This window comes from Peromyscus californicus, unplaced genomic scaffold (assembly GCF_007827085.1).
Source record: "Peromyscus californicus insignis strain IS unplaced genomic scaffold, ASM782708v3 Scaffold_1__1_contigs__length_55948999, whole genome shotgun sequence".
Classification (NCBI taxonomy): domain Eukaryota; kingdom Metazoa; phylum Chordata; class Mammalia; order Rodentia; family Cricetidae; genus Peromyscus; species Peromyscus californicus.
In genome coordinates this window covers 2,562,804-2,590,331 of record NW_026294492.1, presented here as the reverse complement: position 1 = coordinate 2,590,331, position 27,528 = coordinate 2,562,804, and the positions used below count along the sequence as shown (strand labels likewise).

Sequence of the window (27,528 nt, the reverse complement as noted above, 5' to 3'; positions counted from 1 at the left end):
ATCAAAGTGGCTGACAGCTTTGTCTCTGGTATCTACACTTTCTATCACCTGTTCTCTGGTCTGATCAGTTGCTCCAGAAGCAGAAAGACCTTGATGTTTGGCATTAGGGTTCATCTACACTCAGAATGGAGATGTCGTGAGCATCTCTGCTTGACACCCGGTTCTTAGCCACACTTTCAGTGTGGCATGCATGCCTAGCTCCAGGTCAGCGGGATGTGCAGGTGTGGTTTGAGTACAGGCTTTGGAGTTCTCTCCTTCCCCTTCTTTCCAAGGTCCTCCTACTTCTTTTGCCTTGCTTGCTCTCTCCTCCTTGACTTGGGTCCTCTGGACAGGAAGCCGACACATTCAGGGAGTGTTAGTGTTCTCTTGTACTGTTGTCACTAGGAAAAACTTGTCCTCTGACCTTCACATACACACCAACACACGCAAACTATTTTTTCACGACTGTCTATACCCATGTTCTCTTCTTTCTTTAGATGCCAGGAAACTCTGAAGAAGTCGGACATATGGAACAGAACAGAGGTAACCGAGCCACATGCAAAATGTAGATTAGTAGAAACAGGTTTATTTAAGTTATAAGACCTAGTGGGACAAGCCTAAGCTAATGGCCAAACTTTCATAATTGATAATACATCTTCTTGTCATTTTTTGTGAGCTGGTGGTCCTGACAAGAAAGTACTGCTACACATATATATGAATGTGAGTAATTAATAGATAAATATAGTGAAAAGGTTAATGTGGTTAAATTTAAAACCTTACTTTTTAAAATTTAACTTTCTTCTTTAATTATGTGTACGTGGAGGTAGGAACCTTCAGAGGCTAGAGGTGTGAGATACCCTGGAGCTGGAGATATAGGTGGTTGTGAGCTGTCTGGTGTGGGATCTGGGAACAGAACTCAGGTCCTCTGTGAGAGAAGGACTCCCTAACCACTCTCCCCCAAACTAGGTCTCCCACCATGTTTTGTTTTACTCTTTGTGAACCTTCCACTCCCTTCCTTGTCCATACCTGTGGTGGTTTGAATGTATTTGGCCCCCATAAGCTCATAAGGAGTGGCAATATTAGGAGGTGTGGCTTTGTTGGAGTAGATATGGCCCTGTTGGAGGAGTGTGTCACTGTGGAGGTAGGCTTTGAGGTTTCATATATGCTCAAGCCAGGCCCAGTGTTTCAGACCACTTCCTGTTGCCTGCAGGATCAATGTGTAGCTTCTTCTCCACTCTCAACTCCTTCTCCAACACCATGTTTGCATGCATGCTGCCATGTCCTGCTGTGATGATAATGGACTAAACCTCTGAAAATGTAAACCACCCAATTAAATGTTTCCTTTATAAGCATTGCTGTGGTCGTGGTGTCTCTTCACAGCAATAAAAAACCCTAAGACAACACCCTTCCTATCTACCTGTCAATTCCTCCTATTAAGCTGGCAAGGGGACTTGCTCATAGTAGGTACACAATGTATTTTTATTAGAAATAGTGATCACTTCCATTTTCCAGTGTGTCTGCTTTTAAAGCATTGATTCTCAACCAGTGGGTTGTGACCCCTTTGAGATCAAATAACTTTTTCACAGGGATTACCTAAGACCAGAGATATTTGCATTATGATTCATAGCAGTAAAAAATTACTGTTGTGAAGTAGCAATGAAAATAATTTTATGGTTGGAGGTCACCACACCAGGAGGAACTGTATTAAAGGGTCACAGCTTTAGGAAGGGTGAGAACCACTGCTTTAAATGGACAAGCACACTAGAAGTTGTCCACTCTCTTGCAGCCTAAATCTAACGATAAAAAACACATTCAATGATTACAGAAGGTTTTTGCCTTTCATTTTTCTAGTTGGTTCAACTATATTCACTGTGAAATTATAATGTAAATTAAAGTGACTGCTTTTTGTTTTATCCGAGTTAATGCTACTCAAAATTGACTCGCAGATTTTCAGAAACAATGGTGCTTTGCACATCATGAATGAGAATATTGAATACACAGTAACCTAGCTATTATCTTCAATGGCTGAAGGCTACAGGCGTCTGTGGATCTTTCTGAAAAGGACTTTCTAATTCTGATTATTGTGGAGAGGGGCTTGCCAGCAAAGTGACAGACATTAAGATCTGCAGGATTCCTGCCCCTTGTTCACAGAACATGTCCAGCCAATGATCTACACATTAGATTATTTAGATGTGTGTTACAGTACAGGGTCCAGAAGCAGAAAGGATGGCTAATGACAGTGTTGGCTTGACTATTGCATGAAGACAGCCAAGAATATTTACAAGAATCCCCAAAACACAGTCTCTCTTTGTCTGCCTCTGCCATTCCACCTCTCTCTCCCCCTCCCCCTTCCCCAAAACAAACTGACTCTTGAGGGAATGCATGGAAAGCATGGGGAAGGCAGACAGTACAGAAGGTCCCTGGACAACATATTTATTACCTATATCTCTATGGTGCACTAGGTTGTGTTCAAGGCAAAAACTCCTGCAGTGGAGTCCTACAGAATTTTTAGCCACAAATCCACATGAAGTTTCCTGGATCATAGACTTAAGAGTTAGGTTGCCTTGTGAAGACCACAGATTTTGTTTTCATTCTCTTCTCAGCCTCCAGGATGTAAGCCTGAGACAGGAAAGTAACTCTAGATGGTGAGCACAGGTAGACCTGTGTTTAGACCCTGAGGTCAAAGGGCTCCTCCCTCTCACCTGCACATGCAGCTTAGGATATTTGTGAAGAACAGTCTGTTTTCTTAGTGCTTCACTGGGAAAATCACTTAGTGTTTCTCGAGAGGATTTTTCTAGAATACATTTTTTTTTATGAGCCCAGAAAAAAAGGCCTGCATCTGAGTACCAACAGTTCTGTTACACAGCTTGAAGAGACAGAGCCTCACATCCCTGAATGAACATTGGTACCCAGCACTGTAGACATGGGCTTCAGAAGTGGGGGAAGGGACTTGTGAAATATTGGAACCCCACACACTCGTGGAGCTTAGGAACTTCGGCACTGAGGGAGTCTGATGGAGTCTGCAGAGCAGCCTCACGTAGCCAGACTTCCTTTTGCATTTGGGCTTGTTAATAGTCTGTAAGGAAGACAGGGAAATCTTCTGGTACAGATTTATCCATATTTTTTCCAAAATACAGGAGATATCAGACCTGGTTTTTCAGGGGTGAGACCTGGGAGGAGATATTGCACCCTGTCTGCTCATTCCTCAGTCTGATTTTCCTCCAGGGTCACAGCTCTACTTGCAGACATGGGTCTCTGTGGGCACGGCATAGGCACCAACAACTGTGGGAATCTGATGGACCTATGGATGTTGCCTAGAGGTAACAGCGTCTTTTATTTCTGTCTGTTGTGCCCTTTAAACCATACAGATGGTGCTCTACTTTGAGAAAATACAAAACCATGTGTGATGATTATTCTACCTTAAGTGAATCTTTACCATCCGTGTCCTCAACCTATGCCTGTTAATAGTGCACATGTTACTATGTGGAGTTTGTCAGAATTTCTAGTGTTTCAAAGGAGCCCTTGTGCTTGAGAAGGCTGGAAGATCTGGGCTTAGTGTGTAGAGCTCTGGAAGCTTGCAAGGCCTCCTGTTTATGCCCAGGAATGACATCATGGATGTTTGTTCCAGTGGCTGCTGCTGCTGGACTTCTGGAAGGACGGGTTGGGGTGGGTGTTCACCCTGCTGAGCCTAGATTGGGTTTGTCCAGGTCTGAACGTCCCAGCCAGGACTTCTAATTGGTGAGGTTGGCACTAGGAAGGGAGGTTGCAGTCAAGGTCATTTGGAGGCTTGCATAAAGATGAACTTGGCTTCAAAAAAAAGATGAACTTTTTACCGCTAGCGATCAATTACTGAATACTAATGCATCCCCATTTTCTTTAATATCATTTAGTATTGACTAGCAACAGCTGACCACACTATTTTCTGGGTGGAAATGAAGGCTCCCTTCTTAGTTCTATGATCCTTACACACCCAAACACACAATGCTCTAATTAAATACGTTCTTACAACTCCATGCAGATACTCCAGCTGCTTTTCATAAATTAACTCTACTCAGATAATAACAAAACTTCCTTTTCTTAATATGAAGCATGTGCATGCTTTAAGTGAGCTCCAGAAACTTCCTCGGGGTTGAATGTGTTCCCTATTTCCTGTGCGCAATGGAATTGAGCAGAACAGTGGCCCAGATGCCAATGGGCGCCATCATTCAATCCAAGGACCATGTGCATGTCAACTTCCAACAACAGCACCTACAGAACACAGCTGCCTTACTTTGGAAATAGGACACTAGGCCTTTTTGATTATTTTCCATGGGGTAACCCTGTGCGGTGAGGGGCTCATTTAGCAGATAACCTTGGTCTTATAATGTCTTAAGTTTTTGAAGGTGAAAAGGTGTCTGTGTGAGGCTTGTTGGTACCTCCACACTCACTAGCTGCAGGGGAGGCTCAAATCTGCTGACACACTACTGGCTGCTCAGGTCCAGAAACTCACCGCCTCCATTCCACACAGATCTCTGCCGCTACTTTCCATAAACTAATCCACCGACTCGATCCAGCGAATGTTCATCAATACCAAGCAGCCGATGCTTTGTGTACTTTGGGGAAATGAGAAGCAAAGAAATCAAAAGCTGCTTGAATTCCGGGAATATTCTGCATATTTCTGCCCAGCTGATTTGACCACAGATTCCTCGAACAGTGTCAGAATTGCTTTCTGAGCTCTCGGGGCAGAGAGACCTTGATCGATTTCCCAGCATTGGCAATATACCAAATTTTTCTAGCCTTTAGTTTCCTTGTCGATAAAATGTACATTCTGTTAGGACAATTGCACTGGGTTGTGACAAACACTAAAGGCCACTCAAACAAACTGCTTCCATTGATTTATTCAACAAATTTTCCTTGTGTGCCTACCATTTACCTGACAGGGGTCTAAGCACCTGGAATAGTGTCCTGTTCTCCTCACACCCCAGGCTGCTGAATCTTCACTGTCAACTGGACAGGATTTGGAAATGTAGAATACATACTTCTGAACAGGTCAGCGCCGATAGTATCAGAGAGTTTTGACTTAAAGGGAAAGACCCACCTCTAATGTGAAAGGCACAGTCCTATGGAATGAGGTCCCAGACTGAATACAAAAAGGAAGCCAGCCAAAGGTGAGCATCCATCTCTCTCTGCTTCCTGGCTGTGGACACGATGTGAGCAGATGCCTCTCACGCCTACCATCATGCCTTTCCTCTAGGATGTATGATATCCTTAAACTGTGAGTCAAATCAACCTTCCCTAGCTTAACTTGCCTTTTTCAAATACTTTGTCAAAGCAATAAAAAAAAAGAAATGACACACTCCCCACGTGTGTGGGGACAGGAGTGGGGAGAGAAAGAAAAATTGATGTTCTGGGAAGACGTGGCCAATGGTGGGGAGTAAAGAAAAATAGAATAAGACGTATGAAAGGAGACATTTGGGGTCAACCCTCTGTGATGTCATTGTGTGCATGTGTGGTACACATACATGTTTGTATAGGTGGTGTGTATGTGTGGAGACTGTATGTCTTCTTCAATCCCTTGCTACCTGCTTTTTGAGAAAAGGTCTCTCACTGACCCTGGAGTGTAGCAGGAATCTTAACAGGTCTTATTAATAAAAACAAACCTGAAGCCAGGTATTGAAGTGAATGCCAGAAGATCAGAGAAGCAGAACAAGCCACATCCACCTCGCCTTGCCAATTCTTCAGCTGATCCTGTTTCCTCAGACTGGAAGCCTCTGTGTCCTCATCCAAATGGATCTCAGCTGAACTGTTGCTCAAAAGCCTAAAAACTTAACCAGCTCTAGTTCCTGGCTTTCATGCCTTATATACCTTTCTGCTTTCTGTCACCACTTCCTGGGATTAAAGGCATGAGTCACCATGCCTGGCTGTTTCCAGTGTGGCCTTGAACTCACAGAAATCCAGATGGATCTCTGCCTCCAGAATGCTAGGATTAAAGGTGTGAGTGCCACCATTTTCTAGCCTCTGTATCTAGTGACTTCTGTTCTCTGACCCCAGATAAGTTTATTAAGGGCACAATATTTTGGGGAACACAATACTACCACACCGGAGCTCACAGATTAGGCTAGTGAGGTGGGCCAATGAACTCCAGGGACCCTCCTGAAACTGCCTCCTCAGTGCTGTGAGTACAGATGCATATGACTATTGTCAGGTTTTCCATGGGTGCTGAAGACCTGAACACAGATCCTCACACTTACGCAGTGAGAATATCACCCACTAAGCCATCTCCTCAGCTCTCAATTATGATGTTAAATGGAATAAATTGGTTGGGACTCATGAAAAGGCTAATGGATTTTAATGTTGACTATGAGGCAGAGGAGGGTCCTGGAAACCAGGGTCTTAGGGTGGGAGCAAAGTTCCAGTGTAACTGAAGCATGGAGGGATTATATTCTGAGCATGGGCAAGAGGTAGGAAGGTACCTATCACTAAGGAATGCAGATAATGGCCATTGTACCCATGCTTTCTCAGCTTTGAGCCCAGCTGTAATGTGACAGTAGTGTGTAGATGGCAGGCTCACTCTGATGGCTGCTTGGAGACTAGACACCTCAGAGTGTATCAGTTCTCCAGAAGAATGCATCCAATTGTGTGTGTGTGTGTGTGTGTGTGTGTGTGTGTGTGTGTGTGTTCCTTCCTCTAACTATATGTTATATATAAATAATATGAGAAATTACAGGAATTATAATTGCATGGTCCTCTGAAGTCTAAAAACTTGACAAAACTGATAGCTTCTTGGTCCAAGAAGATCAGAGCCACTGTACAAGAGCGACCGATATGCAGCCCAGACTGAAGCCCAAGCCTGGAAGTTGCTTGGAGAGTCACTGGTGTGAGTCTGCTTTAAAAGGGTGAAGTATCTCAAGTCTGATATCTATGAGAGCCCACTTGCCTAGGGATAGTTCTGCCCACAGTAGGCTGGACTCTCTCACATCAACCATCATCCAAGGCAATCTCTCAGTGATATGACTGCAAGCCAATCTGATCAAAGCAATGATCAGCTGAGGTTCCTTCTTCCCAGGTAACTCCAGGTTGTGTCAAAATGACCATAAAAACTAATTAGGACATCCATATTTTTGTAGGTAACCCCAATAAACTGGTTGGGTCACCAAAACAGTTTCTGGTGGAACTGGGTCTGTCATCAATACTTCATCTAAGATACAACCTTACTTCCCAGTCTCTCTCATTGATTAGGAGGGGAGGCAGAGCTGGATTTTGCAGGTACATGGTGAACTCCATACTTTTCTCCTTTGGGAATTCCTGCCTTGGGGTACAATGCCCCACCACCTGTGATGAGCAGATGACCTTTGCCCTCATCCTCAGATCAGATGACATTGATGAGGGAGAAGTCTGTTTGGAAGAAAGACTGTGAGCTGTTGAAGCTGCAATTTCCAAAAATGACTTGCTGTGCACAATGGCTGCTTTGACATCTGACCGCTTCTCCAAATTGGTCCTGGTAACTCAAAAAATTCAAACTCTCCCAAGTACTTCTTCAGATACTAACATTCTGTCGACTTGTTTGGGGTAAATCCAAGGTCAGACTGCTGCCTCTTATTAGATTCCCTTTCTCTTTGGGACTATTGGGGGACACTTTGCTGCAAAGACATACAAAGTCAGAATGGTTATTCAGAGTGATTTAGATGCCCCCATCCCAAGGAACAGAGTGACATTGCTATTGCCTGCATAGCCTCCAGCTTCTGTGTGAATGAAGGGACCCCTAGTCTTTTACACAGTCCTGAGCCCCAGTTACAGAGAGGGCCACTGGGGATGTGACAGCGTTTCTCACCTCCAAGGGTCTACGAAGAGGACTCCTTGTACCTACACTGTGATTCCTCTGCGGAAACGATGGCTGTACAATGACATCGAGTCACATCTTCCACTGCCTCATTTGGAAACTCAAGTTGCCTTGATGTACAGCAAAGTTCAGGGTCAGGACTTTAAATGAAGGACCACCTAAGCCTGGTTTACAGTCATCACATTTATTCCCTTTCTCAGCACGTGTGCAGTTTCTCTTCCTGGAAGGACACCAGGAGGACGCACATCAGGCTCTGTCAGTCCTACCATCTGGTGATGCCTCCAAAGGGCTCCCCACAACACCTTTTCAGACTAAGGGTGGTTTTGTAGGCACATAGGGCAGGAGGCCCAGTTACCAAGAGGCAAGCATTCCCAGAGTTCCCCTGCTGCCTAGAGAGCTCCTTGCTCCTTGGTGAAAAAAAAAGTGTTGACAATTTTTTCCCTAGGAAAGAAAGACAATTTCTTCTTCTGTCCTTATTGGTGCAATTTCATTTCACCATAAATGATCCAAATCATCTGAGAGTCTCACAATATTTCTTCTTCAGAGTAAGCAGGACAAAATGCTGGGGATACAAATCCCAGCCAGGAGCCTCCAGCCAGTGTTTCCTGGTGCAGGGAAATGATAGTGCTTCCCTTAGCCTGTCAGGAAACTCAAATGCAGGAGACATGCACAGTGCAGTATCCACCTTCCAGGGAGTCGTCTGACAAATGTGAATTTTCCTTTTCAGTTCCATTCTGGGAATGATGAAATTACAGAGTCAAATCTCATTCTTAAGCAGTTAAGTGTGCCATCAGAACACATTTGGGAGCACAGTTTTGTTCAGGGAGGAGGGGATCCCAGGCTTAAATATCAGCCAAGTGAATCAATTTATAAGAAAACCCTGCAGAGCTGTGTTCATGAGTTCAATGTTCTACTCCGTGATGCTTTATTTGGGTTTTATGAAGAAAGTAAGACTGCAACAGAATCTTCATCTAAGAAATACAACTTGTGTCTTCTGTGGACATGCAGCTTTTTAATCCATCTTACTTCACTGCAAATGTATTTTAAATGAATTTCTTCCCCACCCCATCACACATAAACAAAGCATGAAGGCAAATGCCTATTTCCTGTAGTTGAGAGGAGAAGACAAGAGAATGAACAGTGAGTTCCCTAGATGATGATGATGATGAAGATGATGATGATGGTGATGATGATGATGGCAGTAATGATGGTGATGGTGGTGATGGTGGTGGTAGTGATGATGATGATGATGATAGTGATATTGATGACAATAATGATGGTGATGATGATGGTAGTGATGGTGATGATGATGATGATAATGATGATGATGATGATGGGGAGGAGGATGAAGGTGATGATGGTTATGATTGTGGTGGTGGTGATCATAGTGATGATGATGGTAATAATGATGATGATGGTGATGATGATGATGATGATAATGATGATGATGATGATGGGGAGGAGGATGAAGGTGATGATGGTGATGATTATGGTGATGGATGGTGATGATGATGATGATGGAAATGATGATGATGATGATGACAGTGATGATGGTGGGAAAAAGATAAGCCACTTTACTTAGTTATTGTTCTCTCTTTGTTTTGTCCAGGAAAACCATGTTTAATATCTTAAAAGAAGGGAGCAAGGTTTTACAGTGAGGAGATGGCTGGCACTGGAGTATCTGACAGCATGTCTGGTGACATGGTGACTTCAGGTGGTGCTGTCACTCTGTCAGTCTTGACCATCACAGATTTGATTTCATCATGTTATCTCATTAAAATATATGAGTTTCGTTCCTGTTTATAACCATGCCCCTGTGTTCACCACTGTTTCCATAGCAATCCTTAGCCTATCAATCAGACAAGATGGATACAATGTAGAGGTTTTGCAAGCTGCTAGTGTGAGACACATCAAGTTATGTCAGCCAAACCCCCGAGACTGGACAGCTCCAACAGCATACTTTTGTTTTCCACAGTTCAGAACGCCAGAAGTCCAAGTTCGAAATGGCTGGCAAGTGAGTTTCTGTAGCTGGAGGCTTTTCTGGGTCCTGCCTGGTCCCACAGTCACTTATAACATGATTACTCAGAGGCTTATATTAATTATAAATGTTAGGCTGATGGCTCAGGCTTATTACTAACTAGCTCTTACAACTTAAATTAACCCATTTTTATTAATCTATGTAATGCCATGTGGCCATGGCATTACCACTCTGCTGGCATTTTGCCCCTTGGGTTGTTGGATGACATCTCTCTCAACTCTGCCCTTCTTTCTCCCCGTATTCAGTTTGGCTTTCCTGCCTTGCTATATTCTGCCCTGCCATAGGCCAAAGCAGCTTTATTCATCAACCAATAAAAGCAACACATATTTGCAGCATACAGAAGGACATCTCACATCATTTCCCCTTTTCTGTCCAATTAAAAAGGAAGGTTTTTAGCTTTAACATTGTAAAATTACATACACTAAAACAGTTATCAAGCAAGAATTACAGTTACAATATTTAGTCTATCTGTATTTGGCAAAATTAAAGAAAATATCATCTATCCTATCTTTGTGAGTCTAAAGTTTTATATCTAATTTATCTTTTATTGTAACTAAGGAAAACCATAATTATAATCATCTAGTCTTCAACTCCATCAAAGACCCCAAAAGGATATAATATTACCTGAGTAAACAGGAAGTGCATTGTAAGCAACTTCCATAATTCTAGAAATGACAGAGACATCTGGCTGCCTGGACAGTCACCCAAAGTTCTTCTGTAACATTGGGTTCATCTTCAGCCTACAGGCCTAGAGTGTCTGGCAGATTTCTCAGTAAAGTAGGAAATTTGAAGGACTGTCCCACCTATTTTGGCAAAATTCGTCAGTTGCTTTCTTCTGTGTCCTACAGTATGTCTGGCAGACTCTTTCATGATGCAGAAACCCTGAAGGACTGTGTCACTTTGTTTTGGCAAGTTCAGCAGTCATTTTTCTGTGGGTCTTGCATTTCAGTTCATATGAATACTGTCAAGCAGTCCAGGCAAGAGCAGTTTCTTGCCCAAATGGCTAGCCTTACAACATAGAAAGCAAACTCCATAAGGAGCTTCTTCAATGCCCATTATCCTCTTGAAGTAATTGGTGTGGCCAGGAACAGATGTGTCTCATTGTCAAGAAAAGTCTAAGTTCTTAAAACATTTTAAATGTCTTTCTTATTCTGTAGGTCTTTGAAGTGTTTGAAGATTATCGACCCATCTAAAATATACCTCTGTATATCTAGAAAATCTTATTAATGTGACTATAAGTTTGACTATTATAGATGACTATTAATTTGTATTTCTTAATTATATATTATACTTTTAAATGAGCTGTATAAAGATAATATCTTAAACAAGAGTAGAAATATGCATATAGTATAACAAAATTGACCATAAGTTTGTATCAATAAATCAAAATTGATATCAATGTAAAGTATTTTGAGATTAATAGTTGTTTTTTGGATTAAAGTGGATTCAATAATAATCTTTTTTTCCATCATTTCTATATCATATCCTCCTTTTTTCTTCAGAAAGAGATTGACTATGACCACTAACCACTTATGACCAACCCCCTTTAAATGAAAGCAAACATTCATAAACAATATTTTGGGAATTTGGGCATAGTTTTTTATATTATTTCCTGCTGACTGGGGGTGCTGGTAATCTTATGGGGATCCTGAAAAAAATTAGAATCAAGTCCTGACTGGAGTATTCTGTGTGGTTGGTCCATCTCAGCCAGTAGCCTTGAAGCTGTTGTGGGTGTTGGATCACCTGGGCCATCATTCCCATTGGAGACCTTTCAGGGGGTCTTGTTCAATCAAACCATATTAACCTGGAAGCAATCCACAGCTTCTCATCCTCTGTGGAAACGAAAGCAGAACCTCTTTTCCAAAGCAACATATCCAAATTTGGAAGTCAAGATACCTTTAAAATACATAAGTTGGTTTCACTTAGCAGCCCCCATAATCAAATGCCTCTCAGCAATTAGCTCAGTAACACTCATAATTCAAAGAAAACATAATAATATATATAACTCAGACTCTGTGTATTTTCCATCTTTATGTGGCTTATTTTTTATATTATTTTACTGTCTCTTTAAAGACTTTATTTTTTAAATTATTTATTTCTTCCTATAACTGTCTATATTCTTTTTCCTTTCTCTCAAGCCTATGTACATTTTTTAAACACATTGTGACTCGTTTAGGGAGTTTTTTTGTCTGATTTTGTCTTTATTGTGTATCTGTAATCCTTTTTCGATCATTGCTTTAAACTGCTAAGCAGACATGGCTAGGACCAAAGCAGTGGCTTTAGCTGCTGGCTCTGCCCTGTTTGGCTTCCCAACATGGCAGAGGTAACCAGGAGAGTCATGTTTACATCCTCCACAACTCTGTGGTCCATGCTGCCACCAGGTAGCCTGCAGCCAGCCAGCCTGCCCCACATTGCTTGGATACCAAATACAGACAGAGGTCTTTCTGCATCTTGCCCAGTCCTGAAGCTGCTTATAAAATAATCATTCAGAGGTTTATATTAATTATAAATGTTTGGCCATTGGCCCAGGTTTATTACTAACTAGCTCTTACAACTTAAATTAACCCATTTTTATTAATCTATGTATTGCCACGTGGCCGTGGCATTACTGGTCTGCTGGCATCTTGCTCCTTGGGCAACTGGATGGCGTCTCCCTTGACTCCATCCTTCTTTCTCCCTGTATTCAGTTTGGTTTTCCCACCTAGCTATATTCTGCCCTGCCATAGGCCAAAGTAGCTTTATTCATTAACCAATGAAAGCAACACATATTCACAGCGTACAGAAGGACATCCCACATAAAGGTCCCTTGAGGACCCTTTATCCTACAGTTAGCCACCTTCATCCTGTGTCATCACATGGTGTAATGGGTGGTGAGCAACATCTCTGGTCTCTTCCTATGATATAAACCTGTCTTGAATGGGCCCCTCCTGGTCATATCTAACTAGGTATTACTTCCAAGTTCCATTGCATTGGAAATCGGAGCTTTAGCATGTGAATTCTGAGAGAACACAGGCCTTCCTCCCACAGTAGCAAAGTAAAGGTGAATTTTGGGACATAAGGGAATGAATGGCTCAGTCAGTAAAATACCTCCTATTCAATCATGAGAACCTGAATGCCATTATTAGAACCCAGGTAAGAATCCAGGCATGTTGTTAAATGCTTATAACACTGGATCTGTTGAGGTAGAGACAGGAAAATCCCTGGAGCTCTTTGGCCAGTCGTTCTAGCTTAACTGAAGACAACCTCAGCCAATGAGAGATACCTTGTCTCAAAAGCAAGGTGGATCACTCCTGATGAATGACAACTGAAATGGTCTTGTGGCCTCCACGTGCACACACATACACATGCATGCCCGAGCACACACATGATGAAATTCAGTCTTGACATCCATTTCACAAGTGTGTCTCTTGGAAATATGAAAACGTCTTAGCACTTGGCTGAGCCCACTAGACCAGGTTTCACCCACCCCCTTTTATCCTGTGAGTTTCTCTTCCAAAGCAATTATGACAGCAATTTGAAGGAAGATTGTTATTTCTATTTGTCTGAACTGATCGTTCTTTTTCTTTAAATTGCCTGTCATTCTTTTTCCACACACTGGGAAAAAAAAAAAAAAAAAAACCTCATAAAATGTGTCTATGGTGAAAAGAAAAGCATCAAGTTCAAAGCCAGAATCTCAAAAATCTAATTTTAGCTTGCCCAAAGCACACACCTGAAGCAAGGCTCTGACCCTCTCTCTCCATAGGGGAAAAGGGATAATACTCTCAAATTTTCGGTAAGATTATATGATAAAGTATGCATTTAATTCTGCTATAGTGTTTGGGACTCAGGTATATAGTAAATAAATGTGCCTCTCATTTCGCTCTCAATATAACCATCACTTGCCTCTAATAAAGCACATTTTTCTTTCGATGCTATAAGTCATTTTCGATGGAAGTCATAAGCATATTTGATCACATTTTTTTTTAAAGTAATAGCCAGTTGTCAGGTGGAGGCCACATAAATGGTGAAGGTTCTGGACGAGGAAGAATGAATTGATCAAAACGGAGGGGTCCAGGGTCACAACGATGTGTTAGTGACTTGCCTGTTGCTGTGACAACAAAATGCTATGACAACAGCGACTTAGAAAAGACAGAGTTCATTGGGGCTTAAGGTTCCTGAGGAAAGTGTACCACAGCCAGGGAGGCATGGCAGCCGGCAGTCGGGTGAAGAAGCTGGGAGCTCACATCTTCCACCACAACCTTGAAGCAGAGAGAGATCTGGAAGTAGGGTTGGGCTGTGAACTCTCAGAGCCCTCCCCTAGTGACATACCTCCTCCCAAACATGGCCACCAACTGGGCTCAGACGTTCAAATATCTGAGCCTAAGGCAGACATTTCTCATTCAAAACACTACACAAAGCATCCACAGGAGACATCTGGGGGTAAGCGGTGTCCAGAGCTTTCAAAAGGTGCCTGAAAAAAAATAATAAGTTATACTGGTGGATTGATGGGAGACAAAATGAGAGACGTGTAGATGCCCCTCAATTTAATTATGGACTAGGATTAGCCGATCTTAAATGGCATTGAATTGCAGTTTTAAAAATATTCCACTCAAGGGTTCTTGTTAATTTTCCTCACCTTCAGGGCCTGTGAGTCTCCGCTGGGTCTGTCATTATCAACTCCACTTCTGTTGCAATGATTTATTTAGCTGTCTCTCATCAGTATGTAAAATATGTGTTTCTTATACCGAAGGAGACCTTTCTCTCCGAGATGTCGACTGTTGTTGTTGATTTTTTTTTTTAAGTAGAACCAGTAGTAACAACCTCAAGATACCTGGCGAGCAGCTAGACACATGAGAAGTTCCAAAGGCGGAGGTCGTGGTAAAGAAAAACAAACTCAACTCCAACCTTGAGGAAGAAATAGCCTGTGAGCCTAATTAAATGCAGCTAAAATTAGACAGGATTTTAAAACCATACCTGCAATGAAAAGTTGGAAAATTATTACAGCCAACTAAAGAATCAGATAAGTTTAAAATATAGAACTCAGTTTTCATAATTAACTCCAAAGCATAGGAATGTATCTCTAATAACGGGTATGACAAGGGAATTAACTAATTAACATGTAGAAAGGAGCCAGGCCTTGCAGACAAGGGGTGGCTAATTACAGAAATGGCTTCCATTCCCTTGCAGATCCTGGCTTCCTTGGTGATTTCCTGTGCGGGTCGAAGAGTTAAAAAACATTTCCTGAGACTTTCGAGCAAAGGGAATAGTGTGGCAGCCTGGAACTCACCTGGCTTGAGGTATGCACATATAACCCTCTTATAACAATGCACTTGGCAGCCTCAGACAATTTCCCATATGCACACCCATCTCCGAACAATGAAATAAACTTCTCCCAGCAACCCCTGGAGCTGCAGTGATGGGCAGATACAGATCCTCTTCATTTTCCACCTGTGTCCAGCTATGGAAGCAAGGAGGCCAATTTAGCCTGAGCTGATTCTGAATGTGTGGTCAACAACGCAAAGCTGCGTCCCCAAGTGAACTTTTAGAGGGGATTCCCTGTTTACCAAAGTAGTCCTATGCTTAATCGGGCATGCGTATGATTAGAATCAGGTGCATTATGGGAAGGGATGTAAGCAGGTGAAAAATAAGTACGTAACTTAATCTGTCACTCAAAATAGACAACCACACACGTTATGCCTCTGGCAATTAAGCTCTTCCTTCTCTTGAGACCTATGAAAGGAAACCCCAAGCAACAGTCAGAGCTGCTGAGGACTGCTGTCCTGCTGTCAGTCCTGACAGTGTACTTCTTTCTGACCTGTAGTATCACTTCACTTTGAAGAAAGTTGCTTTGCAGCTTTGCAATCTGTGCGGACCTTTATTTCATTCTTGAATAAGACACCAGGAGTCTGCAAGCATGCCTCCCAGACCACTGGTAGCAGCTAGACTTAATGGGACAGAAACACTGGTTATATTGTGGTAGGAAATACTACCCCCCAACACCCACCACCATATTACTACTGAATCCCCGTGGTCAGTAGATGCATGGAGCCCTCTGTCCCACACATACATACTCATGCTTACCTGTGCACTCCTCAGATGCTCTCAGTGGGAACCCCAACGCTGAGACTCTGGGGTACCTCTGCCTGCTGTACACTGAAGTATGACTTATAAGTGAATGTCATTTACTCACAGCCACTGATGAAAACAATTTCTATAATAAATGGCTATATGACACTTGGAGAAAATGAAGCATTCCCAACATGAAATTACAGAATGTGTACATTTGATATCCAATCTGCCACAAAATGGAAACCAAGGACAGATTATATGTCCAGTGGGTTTGGTTAAATGCTATTAGAAGGAGGGCACTTCCTTTTCTACAGGCCAGTCTCACCCCTCTCCAAGGTGCAATAACTGTGGATATTAGAAAGAGTACTGTCCCCACAACAGACCAGGTTCTGATGGCCTCTCCCCACCTTCCCTCTGCATCCTGGAGGGAGCGCTGACATTTCCTGAGCCTCTGTTTGTTCAAGTACATGATTCCTGTGGCTATTGTGAGGGTCACCCAAAGACACTGTAAAGGGCCAGCCATCTGTTCCATAGTAAGAAAGTGGTAAATGTGAGTACCTTTCTCTCCATGGTTTTGGAACAAATGTCACTTAATCATCTGCATGGTACACACCTTGTGTGGTATTTTTATCATTGTTGGGACATGACACATAAAAGGAATCTTTCCTAAGATTCATTATCTCTAAAGAAAGAAAGGATCTATTGGGGTGTACAGTTCAAGGGGTAGAGCCCATTGAGGTGAGGAAAGTATGGCAGTGGGAAGGTGAGACAGTTGGTAACGTGGTGTCTAGTCAAGAAGCAACGAACAGTGAGTGCTGGTACTCAACTCTCTTTTTCCTTTCCATTCATCTGGAACTCTGCCCTTGGAATGATGGCACTCACAGTCAGGGTGGGGCTTCTCACCCTAGATAACTTAGTCTAGAACCCATCTCACAGATTTGTCTACAAGGTGATTCTAGTTCCTGTCAAGGTGACCATCAGTCTTAACCATTATACTCTACCTACACACAGAGAGAGAGAAACACACACAGAGACAGAGGGAGAGGGAGAGGGAGGGAGAGAGAGAGAGAGAGAGAGAGAGAGAGAGAGAGAGAGAGAGAGAGATCTGAGTCAAATCACGTGAAGAATTATCTACGAAAGGAAAAGTAGACACAACGTCAAGAATATGCCTGAATTAGCAGACAAGGTGGGAAAACTGCCCTGTCCCCTAGATATGCCTGTGTTTCCTCTGCAGACAGTGTCCGCTACATAAGAATATCCCTGGGAGGCCTGCTCTTTTCTGAAGGGAAACAAAGGAGTGAATCTGGAGAAGAGCTGATGTGGGGAGGAGTAGTGGAGGGGAAACTGCAGTTGGGATGTATTGTATGAGAGAAGAATTTTTAGAAAAAAGAATTCCCATGTTTCTCCTGCAAGATTTACAGCCTGAGAGACAGCAGAGATGTAGCAGGAAATAAAGAACCCAAAGCAGCCCTCAACTAAGGAGAGTGCAGTTCACTGATCAACACTCAACTAAACACCCCTCAGTCCTTTAAGTCTAAGGCAGCCTCAGGAATCCTTTCACAAGACCCCAACACTACTTCTGCCTTGGATTTCACAGTAGTAACCTATCAGTGATGAGTCTCTCGTTGGCTTTCCTCTCTGAACTATATCTCCCAACCCTCACAGGGCTGCCCATAACCCCTGCCCAAATAAAATAATGGAGTAGGCCTCCACTCAGGGTCTGCCATGGGTCAGGGACCACGGGAAACCATGAAAGGGTATGCATAAGTAAGTAAATCTGTCAAGGGGTTTACATGAGAATCATAGGCAATTCACAGTGCATAGTTGATTCTGGAAGAGTTCAGGACCTACGTCCTGCTCTGAAGGAAGAGTCTCCTCAGAGACAATCCCAGATGTCTGGCTGGGAATGAGAGTTTCAGAATTACTTCCCAAAGCACTATTGGCCAGAATAGGATCTCTGAAAAGGGATAAGAAGTCTAGAGCAGTGTGTTGATGGGAAGTCATTGTATCAGACACTCAGGGCAGCTGGTCACATTGCATCTGCAGTTGGGAAGCAGAGAGAAATGAATGCTGGTATTCAGCTCACATTCTCTTTTTTCTAGTCTAGGGCCTCCAGGTGCTGTTCACAATCAAGGTGGGGCTTCCAATCTCAATGAACTTTATCAAGATAATCCTTCATGGACATTCTTAGAGGCTGACATAATCTAAATAATATTTCACAGGTTTGCCTGGAGGATGGTCTTCTAGATGATTCCAGATTCCATCAAGTTGACAATCCAAAAGATATGCCTACCATAGTGGCATGACATTTATGAAGGCAACCAATCACTTTCTGGTTCAATATGAGGCCTTCTCCACAGGAGAGATTTCATGTCCAGTACTGCAAGCCTGATCAAATGTCCATGAGTGGAAGATTACCAGTCCTAGGGAAAGACCTACCTTTGTCTTCATGCTAAGTGCTTATGCTGATAGACTGCCTTCTAAGTTTATATCCATGGATCTGTATTGCTCTCAACTTTGATTAGAGAAGCTTCTTTTTGCAGTGGGTGATGGTCAGAGGCTCACAATAGGTCAAAGTGGGAGTGTAAGTAACCATGAGTGCTCAGCTGTGGGTGAACCATCTACATCAACCTCCTCCCATCCAAGGCTCACAGAATTGCAAAAGATGGACAGAAAGAATGTAAGAGCTCAAAGGTGGAGGGAAACCATGAAATACTGACTTCTTGATTTGGACATACTATTACACATATCAGCTCACAGTAGCTGGTGTTACCTACACAAGATCAAGCCATTCAGAATTCCAGCATGGATGAGGGACGGGGCCCCAAGGCCCCGCCCTTGAATCTGTTAGCAATAGATAGCCTTGATTCCCAGGCTCTATGTCAATGACACAATCAATGAAGTCATTCCTTCATGACTTCATGATGAGCTTCCTGGTGTGGGCCTCAGGTCAACATCAGCAGCCTTCACATCTCCAGCAACTGCCAGGGAGATGAGACAGATGGGAAAGGTCTCTCAGAGGAGAATTAAAAGTCATGGTGCATTCCACAGCAGAAGGAGGTATAGTGTGCAGACCTACACAGAATAATTCTAAGTCTGACAGCAGATTTATATAAAAGTATACAATTTATTTCAATCAAGAGGTGTGTCTCTTATAAAAACATGTCACCCCCAACTTCTGCTCTCCCCACCACGGCCATTAAAGTGAGCTTCTCTTCCTCACAGGTTAGATTCAGTGGTGAGGGTTTCACTTGATAACAGAGCTAAGCATCCTCAAAGCCACACAATGAGGTAGGTGTGCTGTGTTTAGAAAAGGAAATGAAATCAGAGACTCGGCCATTAACCTTCAAGGAAGAAAAGCTGGATCTGGTGCTCTCAAAATTAGTGAGGCCAACATTTCACCATGACAAGCATTAGTAATGAATAATTAAATGTTCGATATAATGTCACTTTGGTAAAAAAATGACAGTTTTACAGCGGATGAGCCCTGGATCTGTTCTCTGTGATGACATGGCTTTGGGGCAAAGAGCAGGCCACCAGTGAAAGGAAAGACTTTCTGATGGCCGAGCTGGAGCTCTTCTGATGCTCCCAGTCTTCCTAGGAGCCAGCAGTGATTCCGCTGGGAGAGTTTCATGAAAAATCTAAAAGGGGATTTCCACCCAGAATACACCAAGTCTCACCAGCTCACTGGAGGTCAGACTGTACTTGGCTGTAATGTTCAGGGAATGTCACAGGTGTAAACCAGTCAGCAGCTCCCCCAGTCCATTTCTGGAAAGAAAAGTCGCTTTCTCTCAAATCCTACTTTACTAGACACTGCAGTCATTGAAAGTAATTTTAAAAAATGCATCCATGCATACCTTCCTGTAAAACCAGGCTCCCTGTGAGTCTTACTTCCTTTTTTCAGTCACTGAAATCACAATGCTGACTGGCCCTTGGATCACTCAGATGGACACAGAACAGAACCCCTAATAGTCAGCAACATTCTTGCCATAAGGGGTCACCACTATTCAGAAAAAAAAAAAAAGGTTTCAAACCCGATCTCCTTCCAGTGACTCTTCAAGTAAAGGGAAGAGTGATTTGTTTAATATGCAGGAAGTGCTAATTAGAATCCGCATTTTTATTCACTCATTCTAATTTGGTTAAAAAGTATGGAAAGTTCTAGAGAAAGGTTTAATCAGGGCAACCCTGAGAATAAAGGCATGAAAGGTTGACTGCAGAGGTCACCCCAGAGAATAAAGTGAATTAAGACATTTTAATTGTCTCTATGCACTTGTTGATCCTGAGGCATGAGCTCTCTGCCACCTGAACAATGGACAGCCTGGTTTGTCGAGTGACTTGTCACAAAAAGCAGCCAGGGGCCTGAGTCACCACAGTGACAACCATCTGTGCTGAGAGAACCAGGGGAAGAGGCTGAGGAACCCCAGCTGGAGGCTTCCCGTCATGGATGCCCACACCACTAGCCTCCCCTTGCTCATGCTCTCTCCCCTGCTGCTCTGCAGTCTGGTATTGGCTGATCCATGGGCTGCTATAGACATCCTGATCCAGCCACCGCGTTCACTCTAGATCGACACTTGCCCAGCTCATAGAACCCTGAGTAAATCCGTGTTCACTTCCTGAACCCTTAGTCCTGAAACAAGGGCCATTGTGTTCATTCCTCCATTTCTTGAGATGATGAGATTTGACTGACCTTGTCTATGGTGATAGTCTGAAAAACTGTAAAGCTGTATGCAAAAAAAGAAAGAAAGAAAGAAAGAAAGAAAGAAAGAAAGAAAGAAAGAAAGAAAGAAAGAGAGAAAGAAAGAGTGTCAAGTCAGGAGGATGATGCTGTGCAGAGATAATGGACAGCGTAGTATCCCTACAGGACTCTGAGAGGGGGCCAGAGTAAAAGACAGAAGGAGAGGAGGCGAGACTAAGTAGAAAGAACTCCCTTGGGGTCAGGACGACATTCTGCACGCATTCCACACTGGTGTAGATCCCTCCCTCGCGGTTTACTGGCGAATTTTGCAGCATTTTTTTCACAGCCTGCTGCTGTCAGTGCCTGGAACTCCCATCATGCCTCGTTCACGTTGCTCACCGTCCACAGTAAAGTATGCTCATCTGCACATTTTATTTGCTTGCTCACAGTGAGAATTTCAAAGGAGCTTTTGAGCTGCCTAGAAATCTTAGGGCAGATTTTTTCTTTTAACTGAGACCAAATATAAAATATTTATTCCCAGGAAGGAGACTGTCAGAGCCACTGGAAAAAATCTTCTGCTTTTAGGACCTGGATAGCCTTGGTCCCCCGGTTTCATAAAGGGGATTTTATTTATTCTCATGAATAAAAGCAAAGAATGGTTGCTTTGTGTGTGTGTGTGTGTGTGTGTGTGTGTGTGTGTGTGTGTGTGTGTGTGTGTGTGTGTGTGCGCCTGTCAGGCAGCAGTTCTCTAAGAGGGAGGCCACGCTGAAACACTGCATCATCTCCCGAGGGACAGATGGCATTAGTAGTCACAACCTTTTCCTGTGATGCCCCACCTCTGTGGAATGGCTATTGTCAACACCTCTCAGGGAGTGCTGAGGACCAGGACCAGGAAGGAACAGATACAGCCTCTGACTCCCTTTCACTAGCCTATCTCCTGCTATGAACAGTGTTCAAGCCTATGAGCTGGTGGCGGGGGAGGGGATTTCACATCCAAATCATAACAATTCCCTGACTTATGACATCAGAAAGACCCTTCAACCTTGTAGTCCTCGGCCTGCACATGTCTTCATCAGCTTGGGCTGTAGGACAGCAAGAAGCCATAGACTAGGAGGGAGCACACAGATGGGCAAGAGGGCATGAAGAGGGCAGACCGTGTAGGAACTCTGATGTCTTATTCCTCTTGTAAGGCCACTAATTCTGTCTCAGGTCTCACCCTCACAGATTCATCTCAGCCCGGTCATCTCCCAACACCATCAAAGGAAGGGGTCAAGATTCCAAGATGTAAACAGGCAGAAGAGGGAGAACTGGTGACCAGTCTGCAGCACAGCACCTGTAAAACAGAGACAAAAATCTCTTCCTCCTGTACTGTGGCAAGAACTCAGTTTAAAACACCAGTCACAAAAAAAAGGGGGGGGTTGGGGATTTAGCTCAAGGGTAGAGCGCTTGCCTAGCAAGCTCAAGGCCCTGGGTTTGGTCCTCAGCTCCAGAAAAAAAAAAAAAAAACACCAGTCACGGAGTGTCCCCACGGGAAGCTGGCTGTACGCGCTCTGTTAACAATACCTTCATGTACAGCTGGAGCTGTCCTTGCAGATGCATTTATGGACATTCCTTATTGAAGCCTCACTGTGTAGCCCGTGCTGACCTGGAACTTACTACATAACCCAGGCTGGCTTTGAACTTGCAATGCTCTTCTGGCAGCCTGCGGCTCATCTCCCAAGTGCTAGGATCATTGACATGAGCCACCTTTTTGAGGAAAGACAAGACTTTTTTTTATCATATCCAACTAAGATCATCAGTGTTGCTGACACAGGTTCATGTTCATTTGTATATATTCAGACTGTTGAGTATCAAACCGTTGAAACCTCAAAATAAGTCCTCTCCAACATCCAATAAAATAACTTTAAATGTATTTTCTTTCACTTCCCTTAAATATACTTTTCTTCTGTAAAAAGTACTCACAGTGTCATCAACCCTACATTCGGAAGCTACAGTCTATAGGGAAGGCCTGGACTGTTCTAGAAACTGAGTCGTTGGCGAATGCATGGTTTGGCAGAGACACAGAATGTACATTGGCCATAATTTTCCAGTCTGTTCTCCATCCACCAAGGTCAGCTCCTCCTTATCCCACCCATTTCCTCTCTGACCTTGGCTTTAAGTAGAATGATTTGATTCTAATCCATCCCAGAAAGAGACTTCAACATCAGCAACGCCCAGCCCCTGTGACATCATAACACCCAGAGGCACAAGGACCCTCTGTTCACATGGTAACTTAGACACAAACATACTTAGTTCAAACAGCTAAAAATGACTTCTACAAAGAATATCAATTTGGAGGTGCACACATTAACAAAAAAATCCACATTTGCATGTCCCAAAATATATTTCTCTGTCTGCAATTATCTCCGATTAAAAACTAAAGCTCTTTTCTGTTTGTCGATTAGCCTGCTTTGAGCGGGTGGCTTCATCCTTGGAGGGTGTTGTCATGGCCGTGGCTCAACCCTCCTGACTCTTGTGAATGCAGCCTTTTGCTAACTTCCCAGACTTTGAGACTTGAGATGGGACCCAGCTTGAGCTTGGATGCTGCATTTTAAGAAGTTGCCCTGCCGGGCGGTGGTGGCACACGCCTTTAATCCCAGCACTCGGGAGGCAGAGCCAGGAGGATCTCTGTGAGTTCGAGGTCAGCCTGGACTACCAAGTGAGTTCCAGGAAAGGCGCAAAGCTACACAGAGAAACCCTGTCTCGAAAAACCAAAAAAAAAAAAAAAAAAAAAAAAAGAAGAAGTTGCCCTGATCTCTCCGTGGGCCAGGCCCTGGTGCCTGTCTGCATAACAGACTATTCCAACCTTTACCTAGACCCTTTCAAGCTTGGAGTCTCCCAGATGAATAAGTTCCTGCCATGTCACCATAACAACAGGAAGGACCCCCCCCCCCAAACCTCAGAACAAATCCCACTGATTCCTTTCTGCTCAGTTCGAGATGTCACAGCACAGACCCACCAGACTATGTCTGTCTTTATGGCATGGGCTTCCTCTAAGCTGCCTCGTCTTTCACAGAGGTGCACTTACCTTACGGTCTCTGGGGAAAGTGAAAATCCCATTAGTAGAAGGCACTGCACTGGCAACTTGGCCAGTTGCAATAGCCCATGGGAACAGCAGGGATCCTCTGCATGGGTGTAGGTTCTGTTACTGTCCTGTCCAGTGACTGTCCTAGACCCAGACTGCCTGGATGTCTCTGTGCCCTGTGTAAGCATGGGAATCCCTGAGATCCTATGTGGCTCTTGAGTCAGTGACAAAGCAAGCAAATATTTACATACAACCAAGACTCCAGGGTTAGAGGACAGAGTTCTCTCTCTGCTTCAGTCAAATCATCAAGACCCTCTTGATATTAAGCCACATGTCCCTCCCCCACTGTCCTAGAGTTAGATAGAAGAGGAAATGGAGGTATATGTAACCATGGTCAGCCTGGGCCTGGTCCTTCTTAACTGACCACAGAGGAAGAAAAACGCTGCCCTTCCCTCTTTCAGGAAATGAATGACTCACAACAGCCAGGATGGCAGGCCACTATCCCCACATTGGTAAAGGCATTTTCACATTAGTTAATGCATTGACTCAAATTTAAGTCTACATGTCCAAAATCAGCAACGAAAGCAAGTACAAGACTTCCCACACATATCCTAAGATCCCTAGATAAGACCCACACATGCACAGAACACATGGGAAACACGTATTTCACAAACAATAAGATACAAGACTCCATGAACATGTAGGTTGAGCATATAGTTTTGGTTGTAGAGTGTGAAATGATGGGTAAGGTTAGTTCGGAGACCATTGTCCCCTCTGCCCTAAGTCAGATCAGCATGTGTCATTTATTACAAGTGACAACCTGAGAAGTAGGGCTATTCACACCTCCTGATGAGGAAGCTGATGGAAAAGGCTGAGTGACATCATCAGAGAATTCAACAACATTGAAAGAGAAGACACAAACCTGAGCTTTGACATAGGAATCATATCCTAAGCATGAGTTAGAGACAACAGAGAATCTTCTCTGTTGAAGAACAAGGAAGGAAGCGGCAGAATGCCAAAGAGTTTATTTCAGGAGGTTGTGGTTTCAGATGCCAACTCATATAACTAACTGTGCAAGCCGAGTCAGGTCATCTACTGAGCCTGGACTGACTTCCTCATCTGTAAAATGGGTACAATCCCCCCCCAAGCCCCACTACAAAGCAGCTTAGCTGGTAAGTCTGTGGTGGGAAGTGTGTGTGTGTGTGTGTGTGTGTGTGTGTGTGTATGTGTGTGTGATTTTGATGGTTGTTTATCACTGTGATTTTTAATATTGGTTGCTAACTTCACAGACTAGAGTCACCTAGGAGAGAAACCTCTCATCCTGTCTGAGGGAGTCTCTGGGTTCATTAAGGGGGGAAGACTCCCCCTACATGTGGGTGGCACCACGGCTTGGAGTCCCCAACTGAAAGGAGAAAGATAGTTGGGCACCAGCATCCATCTCTCTGCTTCCTGGCTGTGGATGTCATGTGACCTGTGGCCAAACATTCCTGCCTCCATGATGAACTGTACCTCAAACTATAAGCCAGGAAGAAAAAAAAAACTTCCTTCTTAAGTAGCATCTGTTGGGTATTTCTTCACAAAGATGAGAAAAGTAACGAATGCAATCACATTCAAGTGTAAGGCCATTTCTTCTCTGATTTACAGAGTACATACAACAATTCTATTATCAACTTGATAATAAACACATGTTACATTAATGGAACAATCAGAAAATAATCTAGACATGGTTAGTAGTGAATCTCAGGGCTAGAAAAAGCCTGCTGGGGACTTCTCCCAACGGTATTTTCAAGTGCACATGAGTCATTTGCAGTGTTCTCTAGGGAAGAGGGCATTGGAACCTCCACTGTACTGAAAACACTCCTGGCTACCAAGGCTTAGTGCAGATTAGACATGTGAGCAGAGATGACAGCGTATTTCCAACAGTGGCCTTGAGCTAGGGTCAACTACTTATGTCCCCTCAAAGTTTTTTTATTGAAACTCCAAACCCCAGTGTTACGGTGTTGGGGTAAGGCTCTGGGACATGGTTGGACATGTACCTCTTTCAAGGGTTGTCTCTCCCTCTGTCATGTGAAGATATGAGAAATTGGCCTCCCACACATGGAAGAGGGCCCTCACCAGAGTCTGACATTACTAGCTCCCTGATCTTAGACCTCCAAACTCCAGAATAAAAAGAAATAAATTTCTGTAAATGGACATTTCCTGTCCCTACTGCTTGCTCCCAAATAACTAGCAGCCGCTTCCCAAATAATTGACTCAGAGACTTGATATAAATTACAACTGCTTGGCCAATAGCTCAGGTTTGTTACTAGCTAGCTCTTACATATTAAGTTAACCCATATTCCTTATTTATTCTCTGCCACGTGGCAGTACCTTTATTAGCATGGCACATTCATCTCCTGCTCCCTCTGCGTCTGCTGGTGACTCCTGACTCTGCCCTTCTCCTTCCCATCATCCTTAGTCTGGTTGTCCCACCTATACTTCCTACCTGGCTACTTACTGGCCGATCAGCATTTTGTTAAACCAATTCGAGTGACAAATCTTTACAGTGTACAAGCGGATTATTCCACAGCAGATTTCAGTTATTTATAAGCCACCCAGTCTTGTGGTGGTTGGGTACAGCAGCCCCAAACAGACTAAGACATAAAGTCTGACCTTGTTAGCCCCCTCATTTTCCCACAGAGACACCCCTTACCCATCTCCGAAGACTAGTGTAAAGATTAAACAGAACCATGTGTGCACTTGACCGACACACAGGTGGGATTATCCTCTAAGACACAGCATCATTGAAATTTGCTTTAGATATTTGTTTCCTTTTGAAGTGGAAGGTAGTGGCCCATCTTTTTGTGACGACTGTTATGTCCTTGAGGGCTTAGCAGAATGGCTTATGGGAATTTGTAGCTCCCCTGGGGTGCCGTCTCATCTGTATCTATATGTTCCTTTGGCAGAAACTAAAACCAAAATCAGATTCTCGGTGGCTGGTCCTCACTCTCCTCAGCAGCATCGAGTCTGCCTGAAACTGTGCTTTATGGGGAGATTCTGAGTGTACAGGAAGAAAGAGACCGATAAAGCACATGACAGCAAAGTGCAGTGAGCACTCCTGGAGTCCAGGGTTGTGGGAGGAGGAGGGAGGGAGGCAAGCGGAGGGGTGAGGAGAGGAAAGGAAGACCAAAGAAAACAAGTTATGAATATTCCATAATGAAGCCAATTACTTTGTATACAAATTTGTTCAAAGCAAAAAAAAAAAATGCTTTGGGGGAAGGCTTACAATTCCTACTCACACCAAACAGACATGACTGAATAAATATAATTCACCGAAAATAAACTGAGTCTCTGATGCCATAGAGAGATGGTGGGGGTGGAGGGTTCTGTCTTACTGTTTTATCTGTGACCCCGCCCCCAATAACCTCAGCAGCAATGTCAAATCCAGGGCACTGAGCATAACAAATGATGGCCAGTGTGAGCGCTGGTGTCTGTGGAGAGACTGTCCCTGGGTGGACAGCCCGCTCCCTCAGCTTGCTCAGCAGCCGGGACCTCCCCACCCACAGACCCGCTGGGTCTGCTGCCAGGCTTTAATCGACCCCATCATTTACTGTGTTTGCCCTGACAAGAAGAAAGCGCTGCTGCAAACAGAGAGCTTTTAAGCCAGCGTCCTAGAACAACAAAGAAAACACGCTTCACGCCGCTATCAGCTCCACTCACAAGAACGCATTCTTCCTTGTCAACAGAAATAGGTCTTGAGACTAGAGGACACATGTGTACAATGCCATGAGGGCCATTACTCCTGAAAAAAAAAAAAAAGACTTCCATTAAAAACTGGACCAGCACAGAAAAGTCATACCGAGTGGGCTGGCAAAGGGAGTGTGCTCCACCTTCAACCCATGCCATCTGTCACCTTGATTGTCTGA

The 27,528-nt window shown here is 43.7% G+C and overlaps 1 long non-coding RNA gene across 1 annotated transcript in view; it reads right to left on the bottom strand.

The window, feature by feature from the left end:
* Positions 1-21,268: 21,268 nt before the first annotated feature.
* Positions 21,269-27,528, bottom strand: part of LOC128115265 (uncharacterized) — a 57,997-nt gene continuing 51,737 nt past the window's right edge. Inside the window, exon 3 of the long non-coding RNA XR_008220056.1 lies at positions 21,269-21,892. This is a non-coding gene — a long non-coding RNA (uncharacterized LOC128115265). The remainder of the gene's footprint in view (positions 21,893-27,528) is intronic.